This window comes from Protopterus annectens, chromosome 4.part0 (genome assembly GCF_019279795.1).
Source record: "Protopterus annectens isolate FY-2018-M chromosome 4.part0, PAN1.0, whole genome shotgun sequence".
NCBI lineage: Eukaryota > Metazoa > Chordata > Ceratodontiformes > Protopteridae > Protopterus > Protopterus annectens.
Window position 1 is genome coordinate 187351574 of NC_056733.1, and position 26820 is coordinate 187378393.

The window sequence follows — 26820 nt, forward strand, 5'->3', positions numbered from 1 at the left end:
CAAACATCTATAGTGTGTTGCATAACTTATACCTCACAAATTCCAAGCAAGTGCAATATGTATTTATATTATTCCTATCAAGGTGCAATATTAGACAGACAACTTGGGTGCAATATGTAATGTGGATTTATTTAAATGGACAGTCATGGTAACTTAGGGGAGGGTATACTTATTCTGTATTTAAGTAGACAATTTTTATTCTGCTCTTTTGTACTGGTAATGGGAGTAGGGTTGTATATGTTAGTTGTGTCAGTCTTTTACTTGTATATATTGTTTTACTTCTGTATGTAATCTCAAGAAAGAGCTGATGAACAGAATTTCGTTTAGGCTGTTTGTGTGTGGTCCACAATGACAAAAATGTTTACTTTGAATCTATGAATCTTGAATTATGTCTGACACTGACTGTATTCCTTAGTGATTTACGAGAAAATCAAAAACATGAGGCAAAATCAGAGATGTGCCTCTAAAATGGGGACAGTTGAGAAATGCAAAAAAATGAAAAATATCAACAGCCACAGAGCCAATATAAGAACAAAAAGCTTTAATCACCTCTCTAGCACCACAGCAAGTTTGCCTTCATAGAGCAAAAAAGCACACTACAAAAAAGTCTCCTCCACATTAAATTTCTAACAAGCTTAATAGATTAATTAGCACAATTAATTAATAAGATATTTCCAGTTGCATTCATTGTTTAACCCCACCCCCGGTACCAAAGTATTATACTTTAAAATATAAAAAGGACTTCTTTATACAATAATTTATCTTTAAGGGTAATATGTTCACCCAACTCCATCCCTGTTTTGTTCCAAAACATAACCTTTTAACAGGATTCAGTTACCTTGGTGATGCAATTTAAAGTACACTGCCAGAGAGCTTTCCAAACGTTCCCCTTTATTGTCTCTTAATATATTCTTGGAACCTAGTCTTAAAAGCCCTCTGGCTTTCCCCCACATAAAACAAATCACATGGACATTTTAAAACATAAATTACTTTCTCAGTATTACACATAGACTCATCAATTGGGTTAAATTTTACATTATTAATTTTGAAAAAAAAATGACATCTTGATTACACATTGAATGTTTACCACACTGAAAAGTACCTTTTCTAGATAAGTGTTGCTTAGAAGGGCTGTTAACTGGAAATGTAAAATACTATGAAGTACCATATCAGCAAACTGCGGCTTCTTTTATAAGAATAATAGGGTACAATAAAATAGTTAGATTTAATTCAAACAATGCAGAAAACAGTAGAACTGGGGCAGAAAACCTGCAGGAGCAAATGACATGAGAGCTATTTCTTAACTGGGAGATTGGCATAGTGAATTGGAGGTATAAGCTTGACCTCCTGTGGTTTTGGGTTTGAACCCTTCATTTTCTGTCTGTATGTTTTCTGCAACTCTGAATAAGCTGCTTTGTCATCCAGTGTTCAAAAATTTCCCCTGAAAATAAGTTCTGGTTACTAGTGGGATTTCCCGCTAAAAAAAGTAAGGCACCCACACTTCTGTCAGCAAATTCCATATTTGTATAAACCAGCTCTTTAGAAGTTTCAAAACTGAATATAAAAATGGACATCACTGCCATCTAAGAGAGATAGCAGATGGGATTTCTGAAGCTAGCTCACATCAACAATGCAACCGACTCTTGCTGCTTGCCTGTACTTGAAAGCCCTCAACAGTTTTTTTTTTTTTTTTGCATTTTTAACAGCTGCTAACCAGATCTAAATTGCCATCTGCTGGTGAAAGCTGCAAATGGCTGCAGCAAAAGTTTAAAAGAAGACCTAACAGAAAAGAGCCTATCAACATTGAACCTGAAATGAAAGATAGCAAGCTCTCAAATATGTATACAAACTTAAATTGCCAGCCATAATTAATGAATGTGCAAGTTTAGAGAAAGCACAATATGCTATGTTTATTCACACTTTTTATTAGTACACTGTATTTCTTAAAGTCTATAGTTCTAGCACACTCTCTCTTTTTTACATGCATTTTCTGTTCAGCATCATTGAGGGTGAAGAGCCTTGAGTTTTTCTGTTGCAATTACGGCCACATACAACTGATATGCCAGCAATCCAAAGCTAACTTTGCAAGGGCTGTAAAATGTATAAATGACTGAAACATATTTTTTTAACAGATCTTCCCATGTTTGCTTGATGGAGGCATTTTTTCTTTATTCTTTAACATGCAGTCGTATTCTCTGCAGTCATAGAACTCATGTGAGAAGTCATTACTTTGTTATTCAATATTGGGAGTTGTTTAGTCACTACTGTTTGTAATATTCCACCATTCCAACAAAATGTCTTCTGCTTACAGGCTTATTATTATGTTGTATAAGTTCTGGAAAGATAAAAGGAAAATATATTGAAATTAATTTTAACTGAGCTGTGATTGGCTTCCTGTATATTAACAATAGTGCATGAAGTTGTACATTACACAGTTTTATTGTATTGAGAGACAAAACACCTCTAAACTCTGCATACTTTTGCAGAATGCTGTTGATTTTGCCTTATATTTTTGTGAAATCCTTCATACATACCTATCAACCTCTTAGATAAAGAATTCTTAGCAAAACCAAAAATAATGGAAAGGTAAAAGCCCCAAATCAGAGACAGCTTTTAAATATTGATTTTATAAACTTAGAAGAGTTGCTAGAATATCAAACTTCACATTAACATGCATTTTCTAACTTCAAATGTCTGTGATTATTTAATGACTTTAGTCCTGAATGATTTCCCTGCTAGAAAACCACAAATGTGAAGAATGTGAAGAGGAGAAGACTATATATATATATATATATATATATATATATATATATATATATATATATATATATAGCCAATAACGTAAGGAGCAATGATTAAAGACCCGCACTGTAAAATATATACCAAGGGCGCAAGATAGACAAATGCAGTCACCACGCTGTTAGTCTTAAACATATACTTTAATGTACTAATAAAAAAGCAAGAGAAAAATATTAAAAACAATAAGCGCTTTCAGTTTGCACCCAACTCTTCCTCCAATCTGCCGTTAAATTCATAACAGCACTAATTAATGATGCATCATATTAGTCAGCCAGACATACCTCCTGTGACTGTCCAATCATATTATCTAAAGAACTTAACTTATGCCCTTTAAGGGCGGGCTTTAGTGGTAAATTCGCATTAAGTGCAGGAAGCTTACCCTCTTGAAGTTATGCTATCCACTTCATTTCTATTTGTTCCATCTGTTCTGTAATGTTATTTGCCTCCACAATAGCTCTCTTGCACTAGTTGCAGTCCCATTAATCAGAATTGATGTCCTATGTTCAACATAATAAGTTTACATAAAGGATTTTTGTTGTCACCGAGTCTGATGTCACTAATATGTTTAGAAATGTGTTCCTTCAGTTGCCTGTCTGTTTCTCCCAAGGAAAAGGACTCATAGGATCCACAGATATCAATATATATAACGTCTCTTTTTATAGTTAGCATAGGAATGACAACTATATTTCTTTTTATAAACAGATGTATAAATTCATTGCTATCCAAAATACATTTACATATGGACAAGTCCTTCATGAAAACGTACCAGTTTTATCTGTTCTAATATTACTAGACTGCTATAGACCATATCAAAGGTGTTGCTTAACATTTTTTCTTCTAAAACTGAATGATGGTGTCTCTCCCACTATATCTCTCAATGTAGGATCCACAAGTAGGATTTTCGAATTGTTTTTAATTATGTCACAGACATAATTAACGTCACTCGCATAGGTTAAAACAACTCTACTTTTCTGACTGGATGAAGTGTCAACAATTTTAACATCAGATGATTAATCTTGCATAGAAAAAAATGGTCTTACTTTATCATCTCTCATTCGCGTAACTGCATTCATTTTTTTATCAATGTCTTAATCCTTATAGCCTCTGTCCATAAATCTATCTCCCAGTTTTATCATAGCTTCATTGCATTCTCTCTGTTCAGTATGCAGTCTAGATTTTCTTAGAAGCTGACTCTTGACAATATTGGGAAAAATATGTTCTGGATGCATACTATTCCTGTGTAAGGACATGTTCTTACTAAATCCCTTTCTAAATAAACCAGTATTAATGTGTCCATGCTCATCTCTGGAAAATATAATATCTAAAAAAAATAAATTACAGAATCTGAATAATGCATCATAAACCTCAAAAAATTGGCATTCGTTTTGAAATACTGAACAAAACTTTTCAAATTTTTAGGGGTATCCTCCCATAATAAAAAGATGACATCCATGAACCACTTACAAAATTTAAGTGATGAAATAAAACGATTATGTGTACTGTATACAAATTTCACCTCCCAGTTAGCTAACACAAGGTTAGCATAACTGTTAGCACAGGGGGTTTCTAAGGCAACACCCCATCTTTGCCAGTATATTTCCTTATCAAATGTGAAAACGTTGTTACCTAGCACCAGTTCAAGGAGAGTGCATAAAAGGTCAATGGTTCCATTGTCAAATTCACTATTGCTCTCTGAAAAATTCTTGAGTCCTGATACACCAAATTTATTGGGAGTCACCGTGAATTAACTTTGGATGTCAAGAGTGACCATTAAGCAGTTTAGACCATCCTCCAAAGAATTCACTTGTTTAAAAAGAGTATGCAGAAAATGCCTAGTGTCTTTCAACACTGCTGGTGTCTGGTATACAACTTTTTTAAGTTGTATCTCTGCAAATATTAAAAGTGCTCTACTGAATTCTCCAATTATAGGCCAATAGCTATACTCCCTCCACTTGCAAAGATTATGGAAAGATGTATTCAAAGACAACTCATGCACTACCTAATTCAGAATCACCTTATGGCAGATACTCAGTATGGCTTCCGTCCTCATCACAGCACTACTTCAGCCCTCCTAGCCTTTACCAACACCATAAACCATAATCGCAACAATAATTATATATCCTCAGCCCTCTTCTTGGATCTTTCCAAGGCATTCGATATGGTTGATCACCAACTTTTAATCCACACCTTGCAAACATTCTGTCTAGATACTAGAGCCCTTCAGTGGTTTCAATCCTACCTGAATGGTCGACAGCAGGCTGTCCTCTGGCAGAACAAACTCTCTAATCTTCTACCTAACACCCTTGGAGTACCACAAGGCTCTATACTAGGGCCCTTGCTGTTCTCCATCTTCATTAACAACCTTTATACAGTCATCCCAAAAGTCAGCTGTATCTATACCTCTCATCCTGGAAACATCAAAAATTTGGACAAGGCCCATAAAAAATAAGTACACATCTGTACGCTGATTAACATCTAATTTGCATACATAATTGTGTAACCCTGCCCACTCCAATGGAATTGTGGGTTACCAACTTTCAAACGCAAACTGAAGAACAGACAACCAAAATATGGCACCAGTGTCCCCCTGCAGCCATTCCAATGTCCCATTACCTGGCTATTTCACCCCATTTGCCATAAACACTAATGTGTGCATACTGTTTTACTTCTACAATGATTATTTGGATTTTATTTTTACATCTTGCAGCACAACAATGCATAAACACTAACAGACATCTGCTAAACAAAGCAATACTGTTTCACAACGAAAACAGACTTGGCATTAAAACTTCTCTGCCCTTGAAACTCACATTCATTGAAACAGCATTGAAACCGACAACACATACAAAGAAAATGCATCTGGTCAGTGGTGGATAAAGATTACCTTTGGGCTGTTTTCAAATCAGTGGCCCATTGCACACAAAACAAGAAACATACATGTGTTCTTTTCTTTGATACACCTTCCTGAATTTATTAAGTTTTATTCCTTGTATAATAAAGCACACTTGTTAGACAGAGCACATTTTAAATTTATTGTTCGAACATTTTTCCAGTACGCTGTACTGTAGGCAATGAAACAAAATGCATGAACCAATAATGACATAACTGCCCAATTCAGAACATTTCCATCATAAAAGTCTACTTCCACACCCACACTATAAATAGAATGACAGTAGTGTAAAGCCATAGGTATCTTGTACAGCTTCTCACACTTATTTTCAATTTCAGTTTTTTTTTTTTTTGGGGGGGGGGCAAAAGGTAAAAAACCAGGGACACATTTTAAGCATTGCTTGTATAATTTTGGGAAGTTGCTCGAATAAAATGTGTTACCACCATGCATTTCACTGGCAAGTCTTGAAGCCAGGACCCAATGCACTACAATCAGAGCAACATACCAATATGCCAAATCAGCAGTTTCCTGAAAAATAGGAAATGAAACTTAATGGCTATCATTAAGTGAATTTAGTTCTCACTTCTCACCATAGCTCTCAACCTCTTAGCACAAAAAACCTGGACAAAGCCAGTAATGGGGCAATACAAATTCACTTCTCACTTCTCAGTCACCATAACTCTCAACCTCTTAGCACAAAAATCTGGACAAAGCTCACAAGTGGTGGTGGCTAGGGACTTTAGGCTGTTTTTACCCTGTACTGAAGGTACAGGGCTTGAGCCTGAATACTTCTAGCCACCAGGTGTATTAAATGGGGGCATTTACACACACACACAAAACACCTTAGCAGCTAGAAATAGATACCAGTCACAAAGAAACATAATGGTAAATGAAGAGTAATAATTCTCACCTGTCAAATTAGTTTGTACTTTGCCAGACAAAAATAACATACTCTTCCTGTAACCTTGGACTCACTATGTTAACCAGGTAAGCGAGGGGACGACCTGGGAACAGTCTGGTTAAGTGATTTGCTCAGAGCTGCACAGTAGTCAAATGGAGATGAAGGGAATTAAACCTGTACTCTCTTGTCAACAGGAAGCAGCTCATTAACAGTTCAGAGTCTTCATCCTTAACTGCCAGACTTTTCAGAAAAAAAATGGAATGATTTTAACTCTTAAAAAAGCATGTAATGTATGTGCCATTTGGGTTGCAGAATCATAAAAATAGTCTTTGTGTAGGTACTATTAATCTGCATAACCATAAAAAGCGTCTTAGAAAATATAGTACAAAAACATACACTCTGTTGGAAACATACATTAAAAACAATTTGTTTAGATGCTATTCCTCACTGTTCCAGATATCTTTTTGTAAAACACCTGCATGTTATCCTTTTAAAATATTTTCTGCCAGAATAATTAGGGCTACTTTTTTTTTTTTTTTAGAAGGGGTCTTAACTTTTACACTTGCACCTTTTCAGTGAAAGCAAGAATCTCAAAAATTTAGCTACTAGGCACTGAAATAGTGATGATACTTGTGAATGCTCAGCAACAGAATATTACAAGTGGAATAGAATGAAATACCTGTCCCAAGTAGGAATATGGCTGAAAACAGCAGTACATGAACAAGCAGGGCCATTCCACTGCAGTCATATCGGCCCTGGCAGTGAGGAAAGGAACACCTCCACTTCTTTAAAGGAGTGTTTCAGTACCATGGTTGGTGACAAAGCCATAACAAAACTGTAACAGATACCACCTGTGGGCTCACTGAAGTCACGATGAATTAACAGATAAGAGACAACGCACAGCAAAAGTGAAACCTCCATCCTCCCATCTGATATTTTTTTTAAATATGAACATGAGTTCATAGGAAAATCAAACCAGCTTACCCTGAGAGGCTAGTTTAACACTCTACAGTCTCCACGGTAACACCAAATCAAGTCAGGTTAGGGTCTTTTAGCTTCACTTGTAAATGAGATACGAGTTATCTGTACAGATGAACCCTTTTCTAAATGTACCCCTTACTAAAACACTAAAAGATCACATAAATCTAAGTCAGTCACTAGCAGTCAGGAAGTCATTGATTGCAAAAAATCCATTACCTACTACCACCCATGAGTCAAGGCAAATGCCAGATGCAGGACTTTTGCCCTGCTCAGCATAAGTAACAAGCATAGAAATCAGAGTTGATCACTAAAGTGTCTCAAAAACTTTAAAGCATTTTCTTGCAGATTCAAAACAGTATGCAATGCAAGAGGCAATTTTTACTCTATACCCATCGCCATTTAAGCCACATTCACTACATTTCTATTACACACACACACACACACACACACACACACACACACACACACACACACACACACACACACACACACACACACACACACACACACAGTTCCTTACTTGTTCTCGCTGCCGTTCCAACTTTTGAATATAAATAAAATAATCCAAGATTGTTGCCCAGACTGATTGCTTGCTGCCTTTGGCCAGCCAATAATCCCCATTAGAAAACTGCTGTCCGTTCCTGCTCGCATTTGACCAGCCGGAAATGTGCATGATGTGAGCTCCTTGAGCTCAGTTCCGACTGGCTGATAGGCCTGATTGAGCTGACGTCATTGCGCATGTGATGACAGCTCAAACAGCGCGAAATTAAAAAAAATTTAAAAAACAACAGAAAAAAATCGGAAATGAAAGGGTGCCACTCGGGAATCATGGCACCCCTTCATTTGGACCCCAAAACTCGGTAAAAACTGAGTAATTCAGTATGGTTGGGAGGTATGGCTGTATCCAATATACTGATGACTCTACTCTGATTTGCTCGGCCACATCTCCAATAGAGTTATAGTCAGCTACCCAGACCACCTTTAATACAATAGAAAACTGGCTTTCTGAATGTCGTGTGATCCTAAATCCCCAAAAAACTAAAATGCTGTTATTTTCACCAACACGTAGGTTTACCACTTTCACCTTTACCATAAATTCAAATGATGGCACAATAATCTCCCCTGACCCCTCTACAAAACTATTAGATGTCATCATAGATAATAATCTAAAATTCGACCTATATGTTAACCAAACTTTTAAAACCATCAATAAAAAACTAGGGTCACTTTACAGAATAAAAGCCTTCCTAACCCCTCCAGCTAAAATTGCCATATCTCGCTCTCACCTTCTTTCGACCCTTCTGTATGCATCCCCTCTACTCTCAAATTTAAACAAGACTGTCCTTAATAAACTCTCAATTTGCTACAACCACATTGCCAGGTTTGCCACTGGGCTACCTTTTAGGACACATCATTGTATCACTCTAAATCAGCTTGGGCGACTTGAACTACCCAGCTTAATCCAGTATAACCAACTGATTATGGCCTATAAAATCCTCTATGATCCAGACAATATTCCTGCACTTAAAAATATTATCACCCCCTATAACAATCCTAGACCGCTTTGATCCTCTAACAAACTACTAATTCAGACTAGCAAAATTAATAACACAGCCGGTGACTGTCTCTTTGCAAACTCTGTAAGTAGACCCTGGAACTCTCTTCCAGCTGATATTACCTTACTTTCCACCTTAAGTCAATTTAAAACTAGACTCAAACAACATTTGCCACTTAACTGGCTATGTCAATGTATCAAGCCTGGCTAACTCTCTCTAGAATGTGTAAAAATCTGTTAACCAGTTTACTGTGTAATTTAATTTAATCCTGATTTACACTTGGGATTAACTCTAACCTGTGGAACTTGTTTAACTTGCTTACTTATGTAATCACTGTAAACAGTCTGTTTGTAATATGTAATACTGATATTATGTAATGTTGTTTCTGCTTACCCTTGGAGCTTTTCTCCCCGGGCCTCCGCTAAAAATGGACATGCATCCAGTCGGACTATTCCGGTCAACAAATGTAAAATAAATAAAAAAATAAAAATAAATAAGTGGTTCTGTCGCCCATCCATTCTCAGAGATGATGAGATGCATATGGGGATCTTTACTGTCCTTATGTAGTTTTGGGAGTCCATTTATAGTGGGTATGATGGGATCATCTATAACAAAATAATTATATAGATCTTGTGAAAGTCTACAAGAATGCATAAAATCATGTATTTTCATCTTGATATTACATATCATGGTGTTAACATGTAGCCTGTTGATACAAACATAGGTATCTTCATCCATTAACATCTGTTTCATTTTTCTATAATAATGAGGTACATCTAATAAAATGACACCACCACCTTTATCATCCAGTTTAATAATCAGCTCTTTATTCTCTTTCGGATCACATAAAGCTTGTTTTGTTTTCTGGACTGTTCATGTGTAAATATATTTTCGATAGCAACGAATTTATACATCCTGTTTATAAAAAGAAGTATTGTTGTCATTCCTATGCTAATTGTAAAATGAGACATGTTATATATATTGCTATCTGTGTATCCTGTGAGACCTTTTACTTGGGAAAAACAGTCAACTGAATGAATGCATTTTTAAACATATTAGTGACATCAGACTCAGTGAAAACAACAATCCTTTATGTAAACATATTATGTTGCATATGGGATATCGATTCCGATTTATGGCACTGCAACTAGTGCAAGAGAGCTATCATGGAGGTAACATTACAGAACAGACAGCACAAATAGAAATGAAGTGGATAGTGGAACTCCAAGCAGATAAGCTTCCTGGACTTAATGCGAATTTACCTCTGAAGCCCGCAAAGGGCGTAAGCTCTTTAGATGATATGATTGGACAGTCATAGGAGGTGTGTCTGGCTGAGTAATATAATTCATCAACCATAACTTTAAATAGTGTTGTTATGAATTTAATGGCAGATCTGACGAAGGATTGGGTGCAACCCAAAAACACTTATTTTTTTTTTATATTTCTCTTGTGCTTTTAATGTTTTTAACAGTTTTATTTGCACATTAAGGTATATGTTTGAGATTAACAGTGTGGTGACACCATTTGTCTGTCTTGCTCTCTTGTGTGTGTGTGTGTGTGTGTGTGTGTGTGTGTGTGTGTGTGTGTGTGTGTGTGTGTGTGTGTGTATACAGTGGATATAAAAAGTTTACACACCCCTGTTAAAATGCCAGGTTATTGTGATATATAAAAAATGAGACCACAATAAATCATTTCAAAACATTTCCCACATTAAATGTGACCCATAACTTGTACAATGCAATTGAAAAACAAACAAATCTGTTAGGGGGGAAAATATAAAAAGTAAAAAATGTACAATACATTGGTTGCCTAAGTGTGCACACAGATCTATATCATATGTTCAAAGTTTTATAACTTCGAATGTTAAAATATCGAATTTAAATGTTTGAAGTTACAAAACTTTGAAAATATGTAAAAAAACCCCCCAAAACTAATGGTTGTAGGCAGGGGGAAAAGTCCCCTGCAGCCACCTGCTCTTTAAATATACCAACTCTGAAACCGCACTACAGTGCAGTAAGGGAAATTTAGTCAGGTAAGTTCCGTTTGTTTTTTTTTTATGTTCAATGTTTGAAACTTCGAGCATTTAATTTCAATTATTAAATGTTCAAAGTTTTCAAACTTCGAACATATAATATAGACCCATGCACACCCTTAAACTAATACTTTATTAAAGCACCTTTTGATTTAATTACAACATTTAGTCTTCTTGGGTACACACCTGCCATCAATTAAAGAGACTCTGATTAATCCCAAATAAAGTTCATCTGTCCTAGTAGGATTTTCCTGACATTTACTCAGTTGCCTGCTACAGCAAAAGCCATAGTTCACAGAGAGCTTACAGAGCATCAAAGGGATCGCATTGTTGAAAGGTATTAGTCAGGAGAAGGGTACAAAAAAATTTCCACAGCATTGGATATACCATGGAACACAGTGAAGACAGTCATCAAAAAGTGGAGAAAATATGGGACAAGAGAGATGTTGCAAAGAACTGGACTTCCCTCCAAAATTGATGAAAAGACAAGACAAAAACTGGTCAGGGAAGCTGCCAAGAGACCTACAGCAACACTGAAGGAGCTGCAGGAATATCTGGCAAGTACTGGTTGGGTACTACATGTGACAACAATCTCGCGTATTCTCCATATGTCTGGACTATGGGGTAGGGTTGCAAGATGGAAGCCTTTTCTTACACACAAAAAAAAAAATCCATGCTCAGCTAAAATTTGCAAAACAATACATCAAGTCTCCCAAAAGCATGTGGGAAGATGTGTTATGGCCTGATGAGACCAAGGTTGAACTTTTTGGCCACAATTGCAAAAGGTACATTTGGCACAAAAACAGCACTTTGCATCACCAAAAGAACACCATCCCCACAGTGAAGCATGGTGGTGGCGGTATCATGCTTTGGGGTTGCTTTTCTTCAGCTGGAACTGGGGCTTTAGTCAAGGTGGAGGGAATTATGAACAGTTCCAAATACCAGTCACTTTAGGCCCAAAACCTTCAGGCATCTGCTAGAAAGATGAAGATGAAGAGGAATTTCACCTTTCAACATGACAATGACCCCAAGCATACATCCAAATCAACAAAAGCATGGCTTCACCAGAAGAAAATTAAAGTTTTGGAATGGTCCAGCCAGAGCCCAGACCTAAATCCAATTGAAGGTCTGTGGGGTGACCTGAAAAGCACTGTGCACAAGAGATGTCCTCGCAATCTAACAGATTTGGAGCACTTTTGCAAGGAAGAGTGGGAAAATATTGCCAAGTCAAGATGTGCCATGCTGATAGACTCCTACCCAAGAAGACTGAATGCTGTCATTAAATCAAAAGGTGCTTCAACAAAGAATTAGTTTAAGGGTGCACACACTTATGCAACCAGCATATTACACATTTTTTATTTTTTATATTTTTCCCCTAACAGATTTGTTTGTTTTTCAATTGAAATGTACAGATTATAGGTCACATTAAAGGTGGGAAAAGTTTTGAAATTATTTATTGTGGTCTCATTTTTTTATATCATACACACCTGGCATTTTAACAGGGGTGTGTAAACTTTTTATATCCACTTTGTGTGTGTGTGTGTGTGTGTGTGTGTATATATATATATATATATATAGATATGTCTACTTTTAAAGTTTGAAGTTTCAAAACTTTGAATTTCTTATGGTTAAGGCCATAAGATTGAAATTTTGAAACTTCAAACTGTTTAAATGGAGATCACTGTACAGAGCGAAACAGGAAATTTACCATTTTTCTGACTGTAGTGTGATCTTGGAGTTGGTATATTTGATTAGTAGAGGGTGTGGAAGAATGTAAAAAAATTTTTTATTTTTGTTTTTTTCAAAGTTTTGAAGTTTCAAAACTTTGATCTTATGGTCTCGACCATAAGAAATTTGAAGTTTTGAAACTTCAAGCTTTAAAAGGAGAGCCATATATATATAACCTGTACATTCTGTAACATTATGGACAGTTGAGAGGTATGCTTTCATAAGCTTTTTGATTTTCTGGTAAATTTTGTGAGGATTGCAGTCATCAATAATGCATGATATGAGAGTTTCATACTTCTTATTGATCAGAAAATGCATGTGGATGCAAACTCTGTTGTTCTTATCACTTTTTAAAAGTGAACTAGTGTAATATGTAAAAATTGTCTCTGATTTTGAGTCATTGTCCCCCATTTATTTTTGGCATTGTCTAGAATTCTTGTGTAAAATTGTGAGGTTTGAGCTCAGTGCTTCACACTCCCTGTGGCTTTAATGCAACTGTCCAATGCATTTCAGTAATAAAATAAACAGAGTTGACTGTGACTGACATCATTCCTATGCATGCATTAGGCAGCTTGGACGCACCCCTTGCAATTCATCCATTTGCTGAAAAACTGTTTACGATTTCATGAAATTGCTTAACAAATGTCTGACCAATATACATCTTAACTAACTGGAACCCAATAAATGCAGAGACCTAGCATGTGGTAAGGATACCTGGCATAATATTTAGTGATGGTGACTCAGCTGTAGAGTTTGCTATTCAAACCCGAACTCCACAAGCTTTCTGAGTAGAGTCAATTAATTCCACTCCCTGTCTGTGAAGGCCTTTTTAATTCATTTATGAACTCTCTAAGCCACAAACCAAGCCGCAAAGAAGAATGGAATATACACGGATAGTTTAGAGTGGCCAATCAACAGGTTATTTTTTAAGAAAAAAGAAGTTATACAGATGCAGCAAGACAAGGAAGAATGGAAGAAGGAACTGACAGGTGACATACATTTGCAGTTTCTCAATAGCCAAAGAAAAGATGACTAGAAGTAAGAATGACAAGTAAAAATGATGACAGTGTGAACAGATGTGCCATTATGGATAATATTATTTTACCACAAGGGTTTGACATTAAAGTCATAAGAGCATTACTTTGTGAACTGTACAGTTTTGTGAAGTGACATTTGAAAAGGTTAACTTGCTGGCAAAATTTATGACTGAGACTAAAAAAAGACATACGGTAGCATCATGGAGAGACTGTTTATTTCAGAGTTTGGGACTATAAATATAAAGAGAATAAAGTAGCAATTTAGTACTTCAGATATGGATGAGCATGAGTTAAAACGTTTTCTTTCAGTATGTATTAAAGTACATGAAGCTAAAAATGTAATGAAAGAAATTTTGAGAAGTGTGTGCTTGCAAAAATGGAAACAGGAAAAGAACAAGAACAAGACAGTGAACAATCAGTTGCTGTCACACTTAGCAGAAGGAAAAGAAAAATAAGATCTTACAAGAAAAGGAAAAAAGGAAAAGGATGACAAAGGAATTTTAAAATTAAATTTGAACAGCATTAGAAACAACATAAGAGATTTAATTGTGGTGGAATGGTGTAAAAAACTAAAAATGGATGTTTTTGCTTGTAAAATACCAGATATACCAAAGAAAAAAAAAACAGAAAGAATATAGGCAGTATGGGGAGGGGGTAAATTCTTTGGTTGACAGGAAATGAGACATGCTCTGCAACAGGAATTCTTATAAAAATGAAGAAATAAGAATTCTATTTGTTAACAATGGTAGTACCAGGGAGGGTAATAATATGTGATATGCAGTGGTGGCTGGTGACTTCAGATCAAAGGGGGGGCTACAGGAGACAGATGAATAGGTGTGGCCAACAGGGAGGGTGTGGTCAACTAGAAAGGGGTGGGGCCATACTCAAAACCATAACAACTGGGACTTTAATTAAATACACTGCCCTGGGTGCAGAACCATCATTATGAGACTGTAATCAAGACAAAATGAAGTGGAGAAGGAAATATATATTTCAATGCATTGGCTACATGACAGCTTACTTAATATCTAGATGGAAACAAAAAGGTTGTGTGGCATGAAAAAATAAATTAGTTTTTAAATACATTACTGGAATGCCAGTCAAAATCAAGTATAAAAAAACAAGCAGCAATCAACTCAAACCACTTCTCCTTGCACTGCAGTTCTAATTATAATTTATATTCAGCTTTATAAAAGTACCAAACAACATGCTGAAAGTAGCTGCCTGACAACAACTGTCTACTTGTTTCATGGGGAAAACATGATCAAAATAAAAATGAGCAGCAAACAAGAAACAAGCTCAAGATAAATTGCTTAAAGGATTATGTTGGAAAAATATGTATTAATATATATGTTTAGTGCTTATTAGAAGCTAAAAAAGTTAACACATTTCATTCTATTTTATGTACAGCTTAATTCTGTATGAAATTATAAGATGCTTTTTCAAACTGCAGTATGCTTTCTGAAACTGCAAGATGCCCTCTGTCCTAGTATTTGCTAGCACAGCAAATTTCATGTTTATGCCTTTTGGAAATTTACTGAGAAGCAGGTGATTATCTGCTAGGTCAGGAAAATGAATGAATAGTGAATGAATAGAACAAAACTGTTTTCTATAATGTGATTGAATATGAACAATCAGCTCTGTTCATGTTATGAGAACATGCACAGCTGCGGAAAAGAAGAGATACATCAAACAAAGACTGCTTGAAGAAATGAACTATAATCTGTACTTGCTTTGTGCTCGAATTAGCCATAGTACCTTGAATGGTAACATTGCATAGTGAGAAGTTGTATCTGAGCAGTGGTCATCAAGGCCACGTTGTTTTTCTTAGGAAGTTGTTTTGTAAACCTGATATGTCAGCAGAAAATCATGGACAAATAGCTGCTGTGAAATAATATTGAAAGAACTTGTGATTTATTACATCAGCCTGGTAGGCAATGTCTTGTAAGAAATGTATAAGAATAGCTTCACTTCCTGATTCTAGTTAGACAAACTCTGTATTAGCACATTTTTGTCTCCTTGCTGCAAGATTAAAGTGCCTTAACCTGAACCTGCCATGTGTTGATCATTTTGAAGTTATTTTTCCTTTGACAGATTACTGCACAGGTTATGGACCACACATGATAGATTGACATTCTGTTTAGTTTATGGGTAAAGCCTGCAAAGATGACTGCAAGTCTCCAACAAATGTAATGAGCTTCTGAAAATACTGTAATCCTGTCCTTTATTACAAATAATGTCATATGCATTTCAATACCTAAGGCTTATATGATATCTAGTTATGTAAATATTCTTTGCATGACAACAACAAAAAGGCTTTCAATAACAGTATGCTTATTAAAGCTTACTTGCATCTTACAATCTCAGAGAAACTTACCTGATGGTCATTAAAGCATTGCTACTTAAACACAGAGCAACAGGCATTGCAACAAAATGCATTTTCTTTTCCTGAACAATAAGAAGCATAAATCAACAGTATAAAAATATGACAGAAAAACAGAACATTTTGCAAAATCAAGGAAAGATGAAAAGCCACTGTAGTACTTGTGTCTACCTTGGATGGGGGATACTCTGCACACTTACACTGCATAACTGCTCCTTGCCTTGCTTAGGCACATCCAGAGTCACTACATGGGGGAGTGGGGTGAAACAAGTATGTCACAGTTTGAAATGTCTCTGGCTGATGGTTATAGCCCTGATGAATTTGTCATACCTCTCCACCTCAGAGCAAGAAATCTGGACAAAGCCATAAATAGAAGTGGGACAACGGCCCAAAAATGACAATTTTTAAATATTGCTCTTATAAACCTAGAAAGATAATAGAATAGTAGTTCTTGCATTAGTATGAATTTTCTGAAGGGTATGAAATCTGAAACTCAAATGTCTGTCATTATTTTCCAACTTAAGTCTTTAATAATTTGCTACTAATTTGACTGAAAGCCACAATTTTATGAAAAACAGATCAAAAATGTGATGCAAAAATATAAAATAGCCACACAATACAGCTGAGAACTTGTCAAAGAAGGGACACTTTTTTAATATTAGTACTGTTAAGTTAAGCAGCTGACAAAATAGGGTCTATATTAAATCAGCAAATGCTTAAAAAAGTGAACGCTGATTTACTGACCCCATGTAAGTGAAAGATTACAATCCTGAACACTCAGAACATTTTTTAATGTAACATAGGCAATATAGTCCTCAAAAATAAGTAAAAATAAAAACTGCAAAACAACCCAATGTGGGGGGGGGGCTAGCAGTAACTATAAACCAACTCTGAGAATGCACTACAGTGAGGAAAACGGCAAAGTTACGGAGGTGGCCAAGCAATTTCTTTCCCAGGGAAAGAAATCGCTTATATGCCATTTCGCTATTTTGCTGTTTCATGCTTTCAAGTTTGATCAAGACACATTTGAAGGATTGCATCTTCGATTATATAATAGGAACCCAACAAAATAAGAGAATCTACATGCATTTCTGAAATAAAAGTAATCTATAACACTGATCATTACAATTATTTATTAATTGCAAACCCTCCATGTTTTCCTCCAAAATTGCCATTTTGCAGAGGTATTATTAGGGGGAGGACAACATTTTGAGCCAAAATCAGGGACATTTGAGAGATTTGGATATACCTAATTCTATAAAGTGATTTATTTGCTCGTACCTCTCAAACTCTTAATGCAGGAAATCTGGCAAGGTGAAATATAACGGCGGAACATACAAACAGTACTAAAAATACCTCTTGTATAAACTTAGACAATTGATAGAATAACAGGTCTTGCTTTAGCATACATTTTTTTTTTTAAAACAATTTTTTTTTTAAAACAAGCATACATTTTTCTGAAGGGTATGAAGTCTGAAACTCAAAGTCTATCGTTATTTAGTGACTTCATTCCTAAATGATTTGCCAGAAAAAACACACATTTTATGAGGAACAAACCAAAAATAAGAAGCAAAAATCTATTCATTCTTTGAAAATCTGGACAGTTGAAAGGTATAGTTCAGCAGGGGCTGTCTTTGAGTTTGCCGACCTTCCCCCGGCAAAATCATGGTCGAATGGGGTCTCCCCCTTGCACCCATTCCAATGTCCCATTAATTGGCTATTTCGCCCCATTTGCCATAAACACCGTAATGTGCATACTGCTTTACTTCTGCAATGATGTGGATTTCATTTAAAAGTTTTTATTTTACATTTTACAGCACAAACACTAATAGATATCTGCTAAACAAAGCAATGCAGTCTCACAATGAAAACACACTTAGCATTAAAACTTCTCTGCCCTTGAAACTCACATTCATTAAAACAGCATTGAAACCCACATTCAAAGAAAATACATCTGGCGAGTGTCAGATAAAGATTAACTTTGGGCTGTTTTCAAATCATAGGCCCCTTGAACATGAAACATAGTGTTTTTTGATGCACCTTCCTAATTGTATTAAATTATATTTCTTGTATAATACAGTACACTTATTAGAGGGCATTTTAAATTTGTTTTGAACATTTTTCCAGTAAACAATGAAACAGAAAGTAAGCATCAATAATGACAAAACTGCCCAATTCAGAACATTTCCATCATAAAAGTCTACTCAAACTTCTACAATCCACTAGTATCAGTAAATATGCACAATCTCTACAGAAGTAAAAGTCATCTAAATAATTCCATATTAAAAAAATCTGTAACTAAGGAAGAGGTTGCTGCTAGCAAACAAGTTTATATTTCATTGTTTTATCTATAAATAAAGTGCCTGTTGCCCTTGAGGAATAAATTGCCTATGTTGCAGTAATAAAATGATAATCTAGTAATATTGCAATAGGGAATGCATGGCAAACTGATAACAGGATCATAATTAGTAGGTATCTCTGCCAAAGAGGACATTCTCAGGACTGCAGCATCCACCCCCTTTACAAGTACAACACAGTACAGTACCAGCAATGCATCTACATACTGTGTGAGTAGAACCCACATCCTTCTTACATCAAAAGCAAGTATTCAGCCTTATGCTATTAACAATCCCCCACCATGCCCCAAGATGATCTCCCACCATGCTCCAACATTCTCACTACACCTTTCTAAACATACTGAAAAATATTAAGATACAACCAAACACCCTAATACTGGGTGATTTCTACTACCCTGCCATTAACTGGGAAAACTACTCATGTACCAACACATTTGCCCAACATTTTTTGGAACTCATAAATTCCAATGCCCTGGATCAACTAGTGCATAGTCCCAACAGGGGCTCCAATATCCTGGACCAGGTAATTACCAACATGGGAAATCGATACTCCACACCTATGATCACCCCCTTGTTGGTCAAGTCAGACCATGAGCTAATCACCCTTAACATCCACATCCCACTCCCCAGTAAGGAAACCTACATAAAAAACTTCTCCAAAGCCAACTTCATGCTACTTAAGTCAGAAGTGACAAACTTCATGACACCCAATCAGATGGGAACTGAAAGTTCAAATGCTGAGTCCTACACTAAGGTACTGTACGAGCACATCCACTCATGCATGAATTGTGCCATCCCAAATAGAACCAAGATGATCTCCTCTAAAAAAGGAAGCCAATCTGGTGGTCCCCTGCCATAAACAAACTTTACAACAAAAGGAAGAAACTGTTGCAGAAAAGAGGAAAATCCCACGATGCAAAAAATTCTCTTACCAGCCTCAGTAAGAAGCTGAGATCCCTCATAAAATCCTCCAAAGCTAGTTATGAAAATAAAATTGCCAAAGATTCCAAAGACAACCACAAGGCATTCTATAACTATGTCAAGAATCTAAATGGCAATGCTCAGATCTGCTCTGAGCTACAACAGAATGGCATTAAATATACTGATTACAAGGATATTGACAATATCCTGGCAGATCGATTCAGTGCCAAGTTCACCCCCCTCTTACCCCCCAAACAGCCCATCTCAATACCAGAAGATTGCCAAATTCTGGTAATAATGGCCACACAGGTAAAAAAACGCACTCTCCAAAGCTAAGAATACAGCATCCATGGGACCAGATGACATCCTGGGCTGTGTACTACATGAACTACAAAATGAACTGGCGCCTCACCTGAGTGTCATGTTTAATCATACCCTCACCTCAGGCTTCATGCCCACTGAGTGGCACACAGTTAGAGTTATCCCACTCCACAAGGGGGGATCCACCTTGGATCCTGGGAACTACCGCCCCATGCCTGATCTGCAAGGCCATGGAACGTATTATCATGGAACTTATAAACAAAGATATTGGCAACCGTCAAACACTTGACTCCACCCAGTTTGGGTTTATAAAGGGCTGATCTTGTCTCCTGAACCAGATTGACTTCTTTGAATCAGTTTCCAGAGCCATGGATGAGGGTAAGGCAGTCCACACAGCCTATCTGGACCTCGCCAAGGCCTTTGACACCATCCCCCATTCTGGAATCACAGATAAACTTACTAAGCTGGGCATTAATCCCTACGTCACTTGATGGGTTGCCAACTGGCTTACTGACAGAACCCACACTGTAAAAGTAGCTGACTCCAAATCCAGCTCCAGACAAGTGACAAGTGGAGTACCTCAGGGTTCAGTCCTGGGACCACTCTTGTTTGGCATCTACTTCTCTGAAGTACAGGCTAACACTAAGGGACTCTGGCTAACAAAGTTTGCAGATGACTGAGAGCCATTATTGAATCCCCAAATGATGTGGATACTCTACAAAAGGGCCTTACAAAAACAGATGCTTGGTGCCAGAGCCATGGGCTCAAGCTCAATGCCAATAAATGTATAGTTATCCCCTTTAGGAAAAAACATGTACCTGTGAATTGCCACATAGGTGGCAGTACACTAAACACCAAAAGTGTGATAAGAGACTTAGGGACATAGGTCAACAGTGGTCTCACCTTCAATAACCACATCACCACAATAGTCAGGAAATCCTTCTATGTGGCACACTTCATCACTAAGGGCTTTTCATCCAGAAAAAAGGAGGTCATTGTCCCACTGTACTCATCCCTCATTAGACCCATTATAGAATACAATGCCCCATTTGGTATGTATCTTTCAAGACATCTGCAACAACTGGAAAGGCCACAGAAATACCTCACTAAAAGAATCATAGGCCTAACACAGATGTCCTATGCTGACCGCCTTAAAAGACTCCAGCTATGCCCTGTTGCATATCATCTACTCAGAGGCAATTTCTGCTTAACATACAAGGCCAGGTCAAATCCAGAGCTGATGGACATGCTACACTTAAAGAAATCCCAATCCCTCAGAGCCACACTCTCCAGAGATCTAAACCTTGTCATCACAATAAACAAAACATGCTGGAGGGATAGGTTCCTGACCCAGAGACTCCCCAGACTCTGGAACAGACTGCCCATACATGTCAAACAGAGCGCCTCCTTGGCCCTCTTCAAAAGGAACCTTGACGATTGGATGGGAGAAAGGAAATTCACCCTGGGGATCATGTCAGTTGCATGGCTAGACAGGGGTCCAGGAAAGAAATAGCCAGGGAATTGTTATAGATAGGCTTGTATAGGCCCTAGAGCTGAAAGCCTAGTACTAACCTATGAACCTATAAACAATGCAAGCAGACTCAGTATAAGCAGCATTAAACTTCTCTTCCCCTGAAGCTCTCAGTTCCTTGTAAAATCCACTCGACACTCAACTGTATCTCTGAACTTTGTAGCACAAGAAATCTGGAAAAAGCCAACATTTATTGGGGGGGGACAAAAGTCCAAAAAACAGGGACATATTTTAAATATTGCTTGTATAATCTTGGAAAGTTGCTAGAATAAAATGTTGTGTTATCACCATGCATTTCACTACCAAGTCTTGGACACAGGACCCTGTGCACTACAGTCAGAGCAACATACCACTATGCCAAATCAGTTGTTTCTTGAAAGACAGGAAACTTAAATGGCTATCATTTAGTGAATTCAGTTCTCACCATAGCTTTCAACCTCTTAGCACAAAACCCCTGGACAAAGCCAATAATGGGGGAATACAGGCCCCAAAGATATTCAGTGAATTCAGTTCTCACCATAGCTCTCAACCTGTTAGCACTAAAAACCTGGACAAACCCTATAATGGGGGAATATAGCCCCAAAAATAGGGACAAATTTCAAATATTGATCTTATAAACTTAGAAAAGTGCTAGAATAAAAGGTTTTGTGCTACCATGCACTTTCTGAAGAATATGAAGTCTGAAATCCAAATGCATGTCATTATTTAGTGAATTCAAAATCCAGAAAACCACAGATTTTATGAGGAACAGAACAGAACAAAAATATGAGGCAAAAATCTGAATAGTTTTCACAAGTGGTGGTGGGTAGGATATTCAGGCTCTAGCTACCTGCACCCAAGATACAGGGTTTGAGCCTGAATTACTCTCTGTAGCCACCAGGTATATTTCCTGAATTTCACTCTCTAGTCACCAGGTATATCTAATTGGGGTATTCACACACACACACACACACACACACACACACACACACACACACACACACACACACACACACACACACACACACAGATACCTGTGAGTGCAAAGTCCTTCCTGCACCAGCTACAAAGTCCAGCTTAAGTTCTTCTTCCTGCAGCAGTGTTCATTTGAAATACAAGTCCCTCCCCTTCTTTTCCACAAGAGCAGCTATCCAGCCTGCAGACATTGCAGTCTGATCCCCTTCCAGTCTATGCAGTTGTAACTGCATAGACTTTTGGGCATCTGTAGAGTGATGCATTCTCTTCCTCATCCGGACTAGTTAAACAGCAGTCCAGATTCCTGCATGCATGTGCGGATTTCTGGGAAATCGCTGAGCACGCATGCTCAGAGTTCCGGGACTCGCTAATCAGTTTTATTTCTTTTTTCTTTTCATTTACAGCTGGGGGGGCTGCAGTCCTGCAGTCCAATAGCACGAGCCACCCCTGGGGATATGAGAATGAGATACAAATATATAAGATTAAGTATACTAATATGACAGAAAGAAAACAGTTATTTGAAGCATTAAAAAATATGCTAGTAAACATATTAATATTGATGGTGGGAAATTTTAACTGTAACCTGAGGAAGGAAAAGGGAAAATAAAGCAGGATGTTAAGGGAATTAATAAAATGTGGAGATTTTAAAGTGGAAAAGAATAGAGAATAGACATATAATAATAATTTTAAATTTTTAAAACAATACTAGAATCTAAAGAATACTGGTGGCAAGTCTTTTTAAATGCCACGCAGTTTCCAGGCCTTAATGACTCAGTATCCATTACAAGCATTTTAAAATTAAAGGCTTATAATAGATCGCACACACATTACACAATATGTAGTACATTTGTGTATTTAGTACTTGTATTTATTCATTTAATTGTAAGTATTATGTATTCAAATTGCAGCATTCTTATACATAAATTAGGATTGTTTTAATTATTTCAATAACTGATTGGTTTTAATTTATTGGATAATTGTTTTATGAATATTGGTATGTCTATATAAAGTTTTTAATCAGGAGTATTTGTTGTCTGAAGAAGGCTGGTGTCACAGCCGAAAGCGCTTACCATTTATCAATTGTAACATTAAACTTTGCAATTTGGTTAACACGCTGAGTCCGTTGGATTGCTATTGTGCTGCTGGATCTATTTTTTATCAGTTTGTGTATTTTTTGTTCAATTTTAAAGTTTGAAATTGATTATACAGTCAGTTCTAAGGAAATGAAAAAAAAAATACAGGGGAGTACAGATGGCAGTGTTTTCAGATCATAGAACATTACAAGCTAGAACAGGGGAAGACAGCAAAATAATAAAGGAGGGAAATGAGATAAAGCAATTAACTGCAGTGTTTAGGAGGCAGGAAAAATGATAAGAGGGAAAGAATACTATTGAAAGGACATATGACAAAGAGACCATTTTATAAAGGTTTGACACAATGGTGGGTAATGCATAAGCAGAAGTATAAAATATATATTTAGAAGTAGAAAGAATAAAAAAGAAATATGATGAAATCCATAAAAATGTTACAGAACTATGAGAAAGAGATGAAAGAAGAAAGTGACAACATAAGGCAAAATATTAAAACAGATGTTTGAAAAGAAGAGAGAAAAAATAAAAATGATGTTATAAAGGCAAAGATTTTTTTTTTCTGAAAGGAAAGAAAGAGGAGGTTTCCCTTATTTAGGAAAAGATGTAAAAATGAGAGAAGGAAGGATGGATGCTTAGATGGCAAAGAAAACATGAAATACAAACAAGAAGACAAGCAGATGTTAGAGAAAATGTATGAACAATTTATAGTGGATTGGCAAGAAGAATGGAAAGTGAAAAAAAATCCTGAAAAACTAGATCATTTTTAGAAAATGATATTATGAAAGAAGAAGAGAAAAGGTGATAAAAGAGAATAAGAATGAATCAATGTGCCAGGACTGGGTGTTGTAAGCTAAGTGTGGCATCTTCATAGGTTTATAGGTAGGTACTAGGCTATCGGCCTTAGGGCCTATATAAGCCTAGCCAAAAAGGTACCATGGCTTTCGCCACCTAAGAAAATTATTTTCCTGTGCCCCTTTCGAGCAGAGCCACATAAGTGATCCCTGGGGTGAATTTCCTATTTCCCATCCAATCATCAAGATTTTTCTTGAAGAGTGCTAGTGAGGAGCTCTGTTTGACACAGATAGGTAGTCTGTTCCAGAGTATGGGAAGTCTCTGCGACAGGAATCTATCCCTCCAACATGTTCTGTTTATTGTGGTGACAAGGTTTAGGTCCCTCGAGTGTGTAGCTTAGAGGGATTGGGATTTCTTTAAGTGGAGCATGCCCAACAGCTCTGGGTTTGACATAGCTTTGTATGTTAGGCAGAGATTTCCTCTGAGCAGGCGATATGCAATGGAGTAAAGTTGGAGTTTTTTGAGACGGTCTGCTTAGGGCATCTGTTTGAGGTCAGTAATCCTCTTTGTGAGGTATTTCTGCAGCCTTTCCAGTTGTTGTAGATGTCTTGTGAGGTACATACCAAATGGGGCATTGTACTCTATAATGGGTCTAATAAGTGATGAGTAGAGGGGAACAATGGCCTCTTTTTTCATGGATGAGAAACCTTTTGTGATGAGGTGTGCCACATAGAAGGATTTCCTGACTACTGTGGCAATGTGATTATCAAAGGAGAGACTACTGTCCACCTATGTCACAAGGTCTCTTATTACACTTTCAGTGTTAAGTAGACTACTGCCTATGTGGTAGTTTCTGGGTACAGAGTTTTTACCAAAGGGGATGACACTGCACTTTTTTGGCATTGAGCTTGAGGCCATGGCTTTGACACCAGGCATCTGTCTCAGTGACGCCATTTTGTAGGATGTCCACATCATTAGGAGTTTCGATTATGGCTCCTAGTTTGCAGTCATCTGTGAACTTCATTAGCCAAAGACCTCCTGTGTTAGCCTGTACTTCAGAGAAGTAGATACGAAACAGGAGAGGACCCAGGACTGAACACTGTGCTACTCCACTTGTCACTGGTCTGAAGTCAGATTTGGAGTCTTCTACTTTTACAGTGTGGGTTCTGTCAGTGAGCCAGTTGGCAGCCCATTTTGTGACATAGGGATTTATACCTAGTTTAGTGAGTTTATCTATAATTCCAGAGTGGGGAATGGTGTTGAAAGCCTTGGTGAGATCCAGATAGGCTGTGTGAACCACCGTACCCTTGTCTACGGCTTTGGTGACTGCTTCAAAGAAGTCTATCAGGTTTAGGAGACATGATCTGCCTTTTACAAACCTGAACTGGGTGGGGTCCAGAGTTTGGAGATTACCAATGTCTTTGTTTATAAGTTCCAGGATGATACATTCCACGGCCTTGCAGACCAGGCTCGTCAGGCTTATGAAGCAGTAGTTCCTGGGGTCCGTGGTGGCTCCCCCTTTGTGGAGTGGGATAAACATTGCTGTGCACCATTCAGTGGGCACAAAGCCTGAGGTGAGGCTATGACTGAACATGGTACTTAGGTGGGGTGCCAGTTCATTCTGTAGTTCATGTAAAACTCAGCCTGGGATGTTGTCAGGTTCCATGGATGCTGTGTTCTTGGCTTTGGAGAGTGTGGTTTTTACCTGTGCAGCCTTGATTACAGGAACTTTGCATTCTTCCTTTATAGAGATGGGCCATTTAGGGGGTGAGAGGGAGGTAAAGTTAGCACTGAACCTATCTGCCAGGATGTGATTATATTTACACCGGTGCAAACTTTACTTTCAATCACTGTGGCAAAAAAACAACTTTTCCTAAATAATTTGACTATAACAGTACATACGTGCCTTATGTGGCTGTATGTGACACCTGTTCTAATTTTTAGATTGGTAAAACTACACGGAGACTCCTACTGCATTCAGGAGCATTGTGGGGCTATTAGAAAGCAAGAATTTAACAATGCTTTAGCGAAACATAGTAGGTTTGGTACTGACTTTATTAAATTCATGTTTTCTGTTCTTGAACACATTTAATGTTTCTTTCGAGACAATGACACCCTTCTTGAGGTAAGAGAATTGAAGTGGCAATTCTTGCTGAATGCAGACTCTTCCCCAGGGCTTAATGAGAATTTGAATATAAAATGTGCTTTAAAATGGTCCAGCTAACCTTTGAAATGACACTTGTAATTACTTTGTGCCTTTCACTGTTTATTTATTAGGGCAGATCAGTATTTAGGTATGAATTCCATTTTTTCACAACTTTTAATTCTGACACATGCGCTCATTGGTTACTTATCATGATTTATGATGTACTTTTTACTTTTCTACGTGTGGTTTCTGGTGATACAATTATTATTTTCTGAAGAATTTCTGGATACCTATTAAAGAACGAAAGCGCTCAAAATATACAAGTTTGGCTGATTTCTTTTCAGCAAGCGGAGAAGTCTTGCTTTTGTATTTGTTTTGCACTCTTCTTATACTTTATGCA

The 26820-nt window shown here is 37.1% G+C and overlaps 1 protein-coding gene across 6 annotated transcripts in view; it reads right to left on the bottom strand.

The window, feature by feature from the left end:
- Positions 1 to 526: 526 nt before the first annotated feature.
- The window catches only part of LOC122799242, an 840251-nt gene continuing 813957 nt past the window's right edge, over positions 527 to 26820 (bottom strand). For 5 of the 6 annotated variants that reach the window (XM_044068176.1, XM_044068174.1, XM_044068177.1 and 2 more), the window contains one exon: positions 527 to 2335. The gene's annotated coding sequence lies outside the window, so the exon portion shown is untranslated. Of the gene's footprint in view, positions 2336 to 9622; positions 9733 to 26820 lie in introns of those variants that run through there. The other variant, XM_044068175.1, reaches the window with a different exon arrangement.